The 12848-nt window shown below is 43.0% G+C and overlaps 1 protein-coding gene across 7 annotated transcripts in view; it reads right to left on the bottom strand.

Annotated features, from left to right (window-relative positions):
- Nucleotides 1–12848, bottom strand: part of RBM6 (RNA binding motif protein 6) — a 170204-nt gene that overhangs the window by 30240 nt on the left and 127116 nt on the right. The window lies entirely within an intron of this gene.

The following is a 12848-nucleotide window of genomic DNA, read 5'->3' as shown; positions in this document are numbered from 1 at the left end:
TACACTCGCCCTCCCCTCAAAAAAAATAGCCAGGCATTGTGGCAGGCGCCTATAGTCCCAGCTACCTGGGAGGCTGAGGCAAGAGAATCACTTAAGCCCAAGAGTTGGAGGTTGATGTGAGCTGTGACACCATAGCACTTTACTCATGGTGATGGCTTAAGACTCTTGTCTCAAAAAAAAAAAAAGAATTAGCTGGGGAGCCAGGCACAGTGGCTCATACCTGTAAATCCTACTACACTAGGAGTCAAAGGTAGGAGGATCCCTTGAGGTCCAGACTTTGAGACCAGCCTAAGCAAGAAAGAGATCCCATCTCTACTAAAAATAGAAAAAAATTAGCTGGGCATCATGGCAGGCACCTGTAGGCCAGCTACACAGGTGGCTGAGGGAGGAGAATCCCTCAAACCCAGGAGTTTGAGGTTGTATGCAACCTAGCCTAGGCAACTCTGTCTTAAAGGGGGGGGGGGGAAGAATTTGCCAGGTGTGGTGGCACTCGCCTGTAGTTCCAGCTTCTTGGGCTCCTAAGCCAGGAGGATTGCTTGAGCCCAGGAGTTGGAGGTTGCAGTGAGCTGTCATCATGAGCAAGATCATGTTTCAGGAAAGAAAAACAAAAGAGAGAAAGAAGGGAACCATTGCTTGTTTAAGTGAGCCTCATGCTCTTTCCCTTAGCATACAGTCCCATATTGGGACTGCCCCTTTATGGGCCTGCATCCTAAGTTGAAAAGCCATATGGAACAGAAGAGTAGCAAAAGAAGCAAAAGACCTATTGCTCACAACATGTAATGTGAGTAAAGTATTGTAGAACCTATGTAAGTTGACCACCCAAGGGACTGTAACAAACTGGTCAACATATAGGGGTGGTCAAAATAAGGAATTAGGCCTACTGTATTGATAAATACATGTACTTTACTTTCTTGTACAACTTTTATTAGAGAACATCATTAAGAAATCATAATACACATAGTATTATACAAAATCAATACATTTACTGTTTTCTCATGGTTTAATTGTTCTGAAAAAAGAGTCAATCTTGATCTGTTTCTTATTCTTATTACAAACACAAGTAGAGAAAGCACTCGCAATACTGGCTACACCTCTTAGCACGCCTGGGCATTTTCCCATATCAAGTGACTTAAACTACATTATCAGATGCCTGACATCCTTTTTTTAGCAATCTCTGCATTTCTGTGTCATCCTCACTCTCTTCTTCCTCTTCTTCAGCTGCTCCATACACTTTAAGGCTGGTCGGTACTTTGGTCCTATCACTTGGATTGGGTTCATTACAGGTTACCACCTTATCATCTATTGCAATAAAACCTTCAAAATCTACTTTTTGAATTCTGCCATGGGAGATGGACTGTCCCATGGGGCCAAAACATTGTGTCCTTGAGTTGTGACAAATCCAACTTTCTTTTTTTTTTTTTTTTGTAGAGACAGAGTCTCACTGTACCGCCCTCGGGTAGAGTGCCGTGGCGTCACACAGCTCACAGCAACCTCTAACTCTTGGGCTTACGCAATTCTCTTGCCTCAGCCTCCCGAGCAGCTGGGACTACAGGCGCCCGCCACAACGCCCGGCTATTTTTTGGTTGCAGTTTGGCCGGGGCTGGGTTTGAACCCGCCACCCACGGCATACGGGGCTGGCGCCCTACTCACTGAGCCACAGGCGCCGCCCGACAAATCCAACTTTCTTTCTTTCTTTTTTTTTAAAGACAGAGCCTCAAGCTGTCACCCTGGGTAGAATGCTGTGGCTTCACAGCTCACAGCAACCTCCAACTTCTGGGCCCAAGCAATTCTCCTGCCTCAGCCTCCCAAGTAGCTGGGACTACAGGCACCCACCACAATGTCCAGCTATTTTTTGGTTGCAGCCATCATTGTTGTTTGGCGGGCCCAGGCTGGATTCGAACCCGCCAGCTCAGGTGTATGTGGCTGGCGCCTTAAGACGCTTGAGCCACAGGCACTGAGCCAAAACCAACTTTCTTAAAATACTTCTGTGTCTGGGCGGCGCCTGTGGCTCAGTCGGTAAGGCACAGGCCCCATATACCGAGGGTGGCGGGTTCAAACCCGGCCCCAGCCAAACTGCAACCAAAAAATAGCTGGGCATTGTGGCCCCAGCTACCTGGGAGGCTGAGGCAAGAGAATCGCTTAAGCTCAGGAGTTGGAGGTTGCTGTGAACTGTGTGAGGCCACGGCACTCTACTGAGGGCCATAAAGTGAGACTCTGTCTCTACAAAAAAAAAAACAACAAAAAAACTTCTGTGTCATTTCTGGCTGAACTTTATCCCAAGCAGGACTGATCTAGAGGACAGCATCCAGGGCATTAACTGATGTAGCAGATGAAGCTGCTTCTAGACCATAGGTTTGTGTTTTAGTAATGACCAATTGCAGGAGTTTGACTCAGTAGTGCATTGATAATGCCCTGCTCAAGAAGTTGGATTTTTGAGGTTGTGTTTGCAGGCAAAAATTTCAGCGTCACATTTCATTTGTGAGATGATTTACTTGCCAGGACAGTTATCTACCATCAGTACAACAGACAGCTTCTTCTGCATTTCTTGGTTGATACCCCTTATCCACTCTTCAAATAGGACACCATACACCCAATATGTATTTGTTTGATCTCCAAGTGGCAGGGAGGTCTTCTGGCTTCAGGTTTTTTTTCTTTTTTTTTTTTTTGTGAGACAGAGCCTCAAGCTGTCGCCCTGGGTAGAATGCCACGGCATCACAGCTAATAGCAACCAGCAACCTGCAACTCCTGGGCTCAGGCGATTCCCCTGCCTCCGCCTCCCAAGCAGCTGGGACTACAGGCGCGCACCACAATGCCCAGCCACCTTTTGGTTGCAGCTGTCATTGTTGTTTGGCGGGCCCAGGCTGGATTCAAACCCTCCTGCTCAGGTGTATGTGGCTGGCGCCTTACCCACCTGAGCTACAGGTGCTGAGCCTGGCTTCAGGTTCTTGAACACACATGGCTTTGCTGATTTACCAGTCACCAAAGGCTGAGCTAACATAAAGCTGACTTGTGAAATGTTCTTTGAAAAGTCTTCTGTTCTTACATTTGTGACCCTTCATGACAAGGTTTCTGCCAGGTAGGCAGTATCTTGAACAAGAGCCCATACTCAGTGTTAAACCCTTTGGTGAAGTCCAGGAACTTTTTTTTTTTTTTTTGAGACAGAGCTCAAGCTGTCCCCTTGGGTAGTGCCATGGCATCATAGCTCACAGCAACCTCAAACGCCTGAGCTTAAGCAATTCTCTTGCCTCAGCCTCCCAAATACATGGGACCACAGGCACCTGCCACAACAGCCAGCTATTTTTTGGTTACAGTTGTCATTGTTGTTTGGCAGGCCCGGGCTGGATTCCAACCCGCCAGCTCAGGTGTATGTGGCTGGTGCCTTAGTCTCTTGAGCCACAGGCGCCAAGCTGAAGTCCAGGAACTTTTTGATGAACTCTTCCACAATTTCTACTAGAACTTCACTGGATTCACCACATAAGACTTTCTGGGAGCTCTCATGTTGCAATTTATTTATTTATTTATTTATCTTTATAATAGCCAAAAAGTGGACACACCAAAATATGACTCTGTTTCCCTCTGTCACCCTGGGTAGAGTGATGTCATGTCATAGCTCACAGCAATCTCAAATTCCTAGGTTCAAGCGATCCTCCTGCCTCAGACTCCCAAGTAGCTGGGACTACAGGTGCCCTACCACCACACCTGGATAGTTTTTCTATTTTTAGTAGAGATGGGGTCTAACTCTTTCTCAGGCTGGTCTTGAACTTCTGAGCTCAGGCAAGAGTGCTAGAATTATAGGCACGAGCCATCATGCCCCACCTTGTGTTAAATTTCTTGTGCCATCCACTTCATGCTTGGAAATCTGCCACCCTACATTCCTGTGTGAATTTTTTGTTTTTTGAGACAGAGTCTCACTATGTCACCCTCGGTAGAGTGCCATGGCGTTACAGCTCACAGCAACCTCAAACTCTTGGGCTTAAGTGATTCTCTTGCCTCAGCCTTCCAAGTAGCTGGGACTACAACTATTTTTTAGTTGTAATTGTCACTGTTGTTTAGCTGGCCTGGGCCAGGCTTGAACCCCGTCAGCCTAGTGTATGTGGCCAGTGCCCTACTCACTGAGCTATGAGGTCCGAGCCTCCTGTGTGAAGTTTTTAGCCACTTCTTGGATCACCAGACCAGAGATTTGAGCATTAAGTGTCATTTGTTTGAACCAGCTTATTGTGGTTTCATTAACTTCATCAAGGGATGTTTTCTTCCTTTTCTGCTGTAGGTCTCTACTTTCCCTACCATTATCTCTCCAAGTACTCAAGTTTACATTTTTGGATATTGCTGAAGAATGTCTTGCTAACACCAAAATGTTCTGCAACTTTCTTTGGCTGCTGCTTCCCAGAAAATATAAAAGGTCAACCTTTCCCTTGTCAGTAACAGTTTTTTGAGTTCTTTCTTTTGGGACACGACATCTCAACTAACTGTAAAATTTTTCAGTAATTGTAGGATGCAACTCCAATTCAAACTAGTTCTTCATGTTGAAACATTCTTCCACAACATGTGATAAACAATAGGATGTAAGGCCTAATCCAACACATGGTAACAATAAAACATGAAAAAAATATACACTAAAGAAAAAATAATACAATTAAGAGGCAAAGCCCACAGCTTCTACCTTTTGGTGTAGACTGGACTCAACTGAAAGTTATAGATGGTAAACTAATATTGTGTGTCATTGTCCAAGTGGTCAAGATACAACTTACAGAGGTGGTCAATATATAGAGGTCAGTCTTCTATTGAGTACATATAATGCATGTCCACCCTATGAAAATTAAGAAGGTGGTCAATGTAGGGAGGTACTCAACTACAGAAGTTCTGCTTTATCTGCTTATTGTTTAAAACCACTGGGATTTGGGGGTTGTTTGTTACTACAGCAGAGCTGTTGTGCTGTATACTTCAGCTGATAAAAGAATCAGGAGCCTAACTTTGGTAGATATAATTTAAATACAGTAGAACTTCCGTAAGTTGATCAACCAAGGCACTGTAACAAACTGGTCAACATAAGAAACTTCCACTGAATACATGTGATGCATGTCCAGTCTAGGAGAGTTAGGTCAATGTAGGGAGTTGGAGTAGAGAGTAGGTCAACAGGAGGTGGATGTTCTCCTGTACCATAGAACTCATTTATTTTATTTTATTTTATTTTTTTTTTTGTAGAGACAGAGTCTCACTTTATGGCCCTCGGTAGAGTGCAGTGGCATCACACAGCTCACAGCAACCTCCAACTCCTGGGCTTAAGCGATTCTCTTGCCTCAGCCTCCCGAATAGCTGGGACCACAGGCGCCCGCCACAACGCCCGGCTATGTTTTGGTTGCAGTTTGGCCGGGGCCGGGTTTGAACCCGCCACCCTCGGTATATGGGGCCGGCGCCCTACCCACTGAGCCACAGGCGCCGCCCAGAACTCATTTATTTTAAATATACAATTTAATGATTCTTAGTAAATGTACAGTGCAAAGATCACCACAATCTAATTTTAGAACATTTTCATCATCCTCAAAGGAAACCTAGTAAAGTCACTTCCCATTCTTGCCCCTAGGCCCATGGAATTATGTAATGTATATTCTTTCATGTCTGGCATAGTGTTTTCAATATTCATCCAGGTTGTAGCATATATTAATAATTCATTCCTTTTTACTGACAAATAGCATTCTGTTATATGGATATATCAATTTTGTTTATCCATTCATCAGCTGATGGATATTTTGATGTGTCTACTTTTTGGCTATTATAAATGATACTACTATAAACTTTTTTTCTTTAAAGATAGGGTCTTGCTCTGTTGCTTAGGTAAGAATGCAGAGGTACAAGTATAGCTCACTGTAACCTAGAATTCCTAGGTTCCAGAGATCCTCCTGCCTCAGCCTCCCAAGTAGCTGAGACTATAGGCATGTGTCACTTTGTCGTCCACCTAATTTTTTTTTTTTGGTAGAGATGAGGTGGGGTGGTGTCTTGCTATGCCTTCCAGGGCGGTCTCAAACTCCTGGCCTCAAGCAATTCTCCCATTTTAGCCTTCCCAGTTGCTGGGATTATAAGGAATGACATCTATACTTTGCTGAAAAGTTCAGAATGTGCAAAATACTCTTGAGACAGCTGACTAAATACGTGGCCTGTCATTTTATAAGACAACATAACCAAACCAAACCATTCTATTCTTTCAAGCAATAGCCTTGGCAATAACAGTATAATTCTGATATCAGATACTAATAATTGTTTTCTGCTGATTAATAAAAAATATAGCTCAAAAACTTTCCCTTTAATGTCAGCTCCTTCCACTTGATTAGAAAAGAAACAATACATATACATTATAGATAATATAGAAAGTATAAAAGAGGGCGCTGCCTGTAGCTCAGTAGATAGGGCAATAGCCACAGACACCCAGCCTGGCAAGTTCGAACCTGGCCCAGGCCAGCTAAACAACAATGACGACAACAACAACAACAACAACAAAACAGCCAAGCCCATGGCGAGTGCCTATAGTCCCAGCCACTTGAGAGGCTATGGCAAGAGAATTGCTTAAGCCCAAGAGTTTGAGGTTGCTGTGAGCTGTGATGCCATAGCATTCTACTGAGGGCAACATAGTAAGACTGTCTCCAAAAAAAAAAAAAAAAAAAAAGCAAAGAAAGTATAAAAGAGAAGGAGGAAATTAGCTATAATCTCACAATAGAGGCAACCATCATTAAAATGTTAAATGTTACCAAAATTCCAATGGCCATTTTTTTCAGAAATAGGAAAATTCATTCTAAAATATATTCATCCACATATAGAATTGGAAGGGACACTTGATAACTAAAACAATCTTGAAAAAGAAGGAGGCTGGGCGCAGTGGCTCATGCCTGTAATCCTAGCACACTGGGAGGCCAAGGTGCGTGGACTGCCTGAGCTCAGGAGTTCAAGACCATCCTGATCAAGAGTGAGACCCCCTTTCTAAAAAATAACCGGGCATTGTGGTGGGTACCTGTAATCCCAGCTAATGGGAAGCTGAGGCAAGAGGATCCCTTGTGCCCATGAGTCTGAGGTTGCTGTGAGCTATGATGACATCGCACTCTAGTGACAGTGACAAGATGAGACTCTGTCTCAAAAAAAAAAAAAGTATCGTGATCTAGAAATTTCTACCTGGGCACATACCCTTCAAATTGAAGACAGATTTGGGGGCGGCGCCTGTGGCTCAGTGGGTAAGGCGCCGGCCCCATGTACTGAGGGTGGCGGGTTCAAACCCGGCCCCGGCTGAACTGCAACCAAAGAATGGCCGGGTGTTGTGGCAGGCGCCTGTGGTCCCAGCTACTCGGGAGGCTGAGGCAAGAGAATCGCCTAAGCCCAGGAGTTGGAGGTTGTTGTGAGCTGTGTGAGGCCACTGCACTCTACCGAGGGCCCTAAAGTGAGACTCTATCTCTACAAAAAACAAAAACAAAAACAAATTGAAGACAGATTTAAAAAAAAAAACTATTGGGGCGGCACCTGTGGTCAAGTGGGTAGGGCACCAGCCCCATATGCCGGAGGTGGCAGGTTCAAACCCAGCCCCGGCCAAAACAAACAAACAAACAAAAAAAAAAAACTATTGGCTGGTCCTGGTGGCTCACACTATAATCCTAGCACTTTCAGCAGCTGAGGTAGGAGAATCACTTGAGCTTAGGAGTTCTAGATCAGTCTGGGCAACATAGAGAAACTCTGTCTCACAAAAACTAAGAAAATTAGACAGGCGAAGTAGAGTGTACCTACAAATCCTAGCTACTTGGGAGGTTGAAGTGGGACTGCTTGAGCCCAAGAGTTCAAGGCTGCAGTGAGCTATGATCGCACCACTATACTTCAGCTTGGGTGACAGAGTAAGACCCTGTCTCTTAAAAACAAACAAACAAAACTAGTACATAAAGGTTCAATTATTCACAGAAGTCAAGAGGCAGAAACAACGCAAATGTCCATCAGTTTATAAATGGATAAACAAAATGTGGTATATCCAAATAACATTCAGCCATAAAAGGGAATGAAGTACTGATAAATGCTACAACATGGATGAACTTTGAAATCATTCTAGGTGAAAGAAGGCTGACAAAAGGTTAGAAATTTAGGATGCATTTATATAAAATATCCAGACAAGGCAAATCCATAGAGAGAGAAAACAAATTGATGGTTGTCAGGGACTGGAGGAAGGGGAGATGAGAAATGACTAATTACTGGATATGAGGTTTCCTTTTGGGATTAAAAAGTTCTAGGTCAGGTGTGGTGGCTCATGCCTGAAATCCCAGAGGGGGAAGGCTGAGGCAGGAGAATTGCTGAGACCAGCGTGGGCAACAGAGTAAGACTGCATCTCTCAAAAAAAAAAAAAAAAAAAAAAAATAGCCAGGCATAGTGGTACAAACCTATAGTTCTAGCCACTTAGGAAGCTAAGCCAAGGAGGATTGTTGAGCCTGGAAGTTGGATGTTGCAGTGAGCTGTGATAGTGCTACTATACTATAGCCTGGGAAATAGAGTAAGACCCTATCTCTACCACAAACACCATGGTGGGGGAAAAAAAAAGCTCTGGAACTAAGCTGGGCACAGCAGCATTGCCTGTAGTCCTAGCTACTCAGGAGATTGAGGCAATACGTTACCTGGAGTTTGAGGCTAGCATGGACAACATAGTGAGACCCTATCTCCAAAAAATGTTCTAGAACTACATAGTGTTGATGGCTGTAAAACACTGACAGTACTTAATGACACTGAATTATATATATGCTTCAAAATGGTTACAACGACCCACAGCTAATATTTTACTGAATGGATTAAAACTGAAAGCTTGTCCACTCAGAACTAGAACCAGACAAGGTTGTGCTCTATCGCCACTACTATTCAACATAGTGCTGGAAGTTCCAGCCAATACGATCAGGTAAGAGAAGGAAATAAAGGGCATCTAAATGGGAGGAGAGGAGGTCAAACTCTCCCTCTTTGCTGATGATATGATCTTATACTTAGAGAACCCCAAAGACTCAACCCCAAGACTCCTAGAAGTGATCAAAAAATATGGTTAACATCTCAGGATATAAAATTAATGTCAACAAGTCAGTAGCCTTTGTATATGCCAATAACAGCCAAGATAAGAAATTAAGGACACAATCCTCTTCATAGTAGCTTCAAAGAAAATGAAATACCTAACAAAATGACATACCTAACAAAAGAGGAGAAGGACCTCTATAAAAAAAATTATGAAACCCTAAGAAAAGAAATAGCAAAAGATTTTAACAAATGGAAGAACATACCATGCTCATGGCTAAGAAGAATCAACATTACTAAAATGTCTATACTTCCCAATGCAATCTACAGATTCAATGCCACCCCTACTAAAATACCAACATCACACTTTCAAGACTTGGAAAAAATAATTCTTCGCTTTGTATGGAACCAGAAAAAACCTTGTATAGCTAAGGTAATTCTTAGTAATAAAAGCAAAGCCAGGGCATCAGCCTGCCAGACTTTAGGCTGTACTACAATGCTATAGTGATCAAAACAGCATGGTATTGGCACAAAAATAGAGACATAGATATCTGGAAGCGAATAGAAAACCAGGAGATGAAACTAACATCTTACAGCCACCTAATATTTGATAAACCAAACAAGAACATACACTGGGGAAAAGAATCCCTATTCAATAAATGGTGTTGGGATAACTGGATATCCACATGTAAAAGACTGAAACTCGACCTGCACCTTTCTCCACTCAATAAAATTGATTCATGCCTAAATGTAAGGCATGAAACGATAAAACTCCTCAAAGAAAGCATGAGAAAAACATTTGAAGATATCGGCTTGGGGAAAGACTATGAAGAAGACTTCTGTGGCAACTGTAACAAGAAAAATAAACAAATGGGACTTAATTAAACTGAAAAGTTTTCTGTACAGCTAAGGAGACAACAACGAAAGCAAATTTGCATATTTTGAATCAGACAAAAGCTTGATAACTAGGATCTATAGAGAACTCAAATTAATCAACATAAAAAGAGCCAACAACCCCTTAGAGATCACTGGGCAAGAGAGACTTTTTTTTTTTTTTTTTTTTTGGTGAGACTGAGTCTCACTATGTCGCCCTGGGTAGTGCGCTCTGGTGTCACTGCTCACAGTAACCTCAAACGCCTGGGCTTAAGCGATTCTCTTGCCTCAGTCTCCCAAGGACCTAGGGCTACAGGCGCCCACCACAATGCCCAGCTATTTTTTTTGTTGTTGTTGTACTTGTTATTGTTGTTTAGCAGGCCCAGGCCGGGTTTGAACCCACTTGCCCGGGTGTATGTGGCTGGCACCCTACCCTCTGAGCTCCAGGCACCAAGCCTGGGCAAGAGAGATGAATAGAACCTTCTCTAAAGAAGACAGATGAATGGCTAACAAACCTATGAAAAAATGCTCATTGCCTTTGATCATCAGAGAAATGCAAATCAAAACCACTCTGAGATATCTTCTAACACCAATAAGAATGGCCTGTATCACAAAATCTCAAAACTGCATATGCTGGCACGGATGTGGAGAGAAGGGAACACTTACACTGCTGGTGGGACTGCAAACTAATACAACCTATTTGGAAGGAAGTATGGAGAATCCTCAAAGAACTCACACTAGACCTTCCATTTGATCCTACAATCCCATTACAGGGCATCTACCCAGAAGAGTAAATCATTTTACCATAAGGACACATTTACTAGACTATTTATTGCAGCTATAATCACCAAACAGGCTAAATGACCACCAACCCAGGGACGGATTAACAAGCTCTGGTAGATGTACACCATGGAATACTATTCACTCATTAAAAAACATGGAGACTTTACAATTAAAATAAAATAAATGAAATAAAATAAAAGTAGGCTCAGTATCTGTAGCTTAAGTGGCTAAGATGCCAGCCACATACACCAGAGCTAGCGGACTTGAATCCAGCCTGGGCCTGCCAAACAACAATGAGAACTACCACCAAAAAATAGCCGGGCATTGTGATAGGTGCCTGTGTCTCAGCTATTTGGGAGGCTGAGGCAAGAGAATCGCTTAAGCCCAGGAATTGGAGGTTGCTGTGAGCTGTGATGCCATGGCACTCTACCCAGGGTGACAGCTTGAGGCTCTAAAAAAAAAAAAAGAAAAAAGAAATAAAATAAAAAATGATTCTAATGGCAACTTTAATATCATATGTATTTTACCATAGTAGAAAAAATTAAATGTAATCCGGGAGGTGCCTGTGGCTCAGTGAGTAAGGCACCAGCCCCATATACTGAGGGTGGCGGGTTCAAACCTGGCTCCAGCCAAACTGCAACAAAAAGTAGCCGTGGGGGTGGCACCATGGCTCAGTGGGTAGGGCGCCAGCCCATATACCAAGGGTGGCATGTTTGAACCAGGCCCCGGCCAAACTGCAACAAAAAAGTAGCCAAGTATTGTGGACGGCGCCTGTAGTCCTGGCTGCTCAGGGGGCTGAGGGAAAAGAATCGCCTAAGCCCAGGAGTTGGATGTTGCTGTGAGCTGTGTGACGCCACAGCACTCTACCCAGGGCAATAAAGTGAGACTCTATTTCTACAAAAATAAAAAAAAAAAGAAATAAAGAAAATAGCTGGGCATTGTGGTGGGCACCTGTGGTCCTAGCTACTTGGGAGGCTGAGGTAAGAGAATTGGGACTACAGCTCACCTAGCTATTACTTGGATAGCTATGATTGTTACTAGCTAAAGCACTTATAATTTTTTTTTTTTTTTTTAAAGACACAGGCTCACTATGTCACCCTTGGTAGAATGCCATGGTGTCACAGCTCACAGCAACCTGAGACTCTTGGACATAAGTAATTCTTTTGCCTCAGCCTCCCAAGTAGCTGGAACTACAGCGTCCACCACAACGCCCAACTATTTTTTGTTGCAGTTGTCATTGCTGTTTAGCTGGCCCAGGTGGGTTTGAACCCACCAGCCCAGGTGTATGTTGCCAGCATCCTACCCCCTAAGGTACTGGTGACACCCAATCCAAGTTATATTTATTTCATTGAGACTAATAAAAATATTAAGCTGAAATTTTTACTGCATTTTGTCAAGTTCTGTTAAACTTTTAATAAACTGTAATTCAAAAACTTAGTATTATTTCCATAATTATTTTTGAAACTAAATAGGAGCAATGAAAATAAATTATATTTTCATTTTTAAATATCCTATTCTATGGCTTGGCACCTGTAGCACAGTAGTTACAGCACCAGCCACATACGAGGGTGGTGGGTTCAAACCCGGTCCCAGTCTGCTGAACAACAGCTAAACAACTGCAACATAAAAATAGCTGGGTGTTATAGTGGGCACCTGTAGTCCCAGCTACTTGGGAGGCTGAGGCAAGAGAATCACTTAAGCCCAAGAGCTTGAGGAGGCAAGAGAATCACTTAAGCCCAAGAATTTGAGGTTGCTGTGAGCTGTGATATAACAGCACTCTACAGAGGGCAACATAGTGAGACTGTCACTAAAAAAAAAAAAAAAGATATCCTATTCTAAAATAATATGGAGTTTAGCAGGTAAAATGCCATGATGCTTTAAGTACTATACCCTTGGAAAACCCAGAATATCCAAAAAACGTACAATTCCCAGAGAATTAGCCTTTTTAAGTCCAGTTTCCCAAATGCCAATTCCCTTATAAGTCAAGGGACTGCTATTTTTTTCATAATTGACAGAGAGCATGGTACATGCCCTTGGGCAAAAGTCTCCAACTGTAGGCCCAGAATTTCTATGACCACATGCAGGAGCCAGGAAGCAGAAATTATAATTAGATGACCTTGTCTTGTTTTTTTTTTTTTTTTGGTTTTTGGCCGGGGATAGGTTTGAACCTGCCACCTCCGGCA

The sequence above is a fragment of the Nycticebus coucang genome, chromosome 8, assembly GCF_027406575.1.
Source record: "Nycticebus coucang isolate mNycCou1 chromosome 8, mNycCou1.pri, whole genome shotgun sequence".
Lineage (NCBI taxonomy): Eukaryota > Metazoa > Chordata > Mammalia > Primates > Lorisidae > Nycticebus > Nycticebus coucang.
The sequence above is the reverse complement of the archived record's forward strand: the minus strand, read 5'-3'. Positions and strand labels throughout refer to the sequence as shown.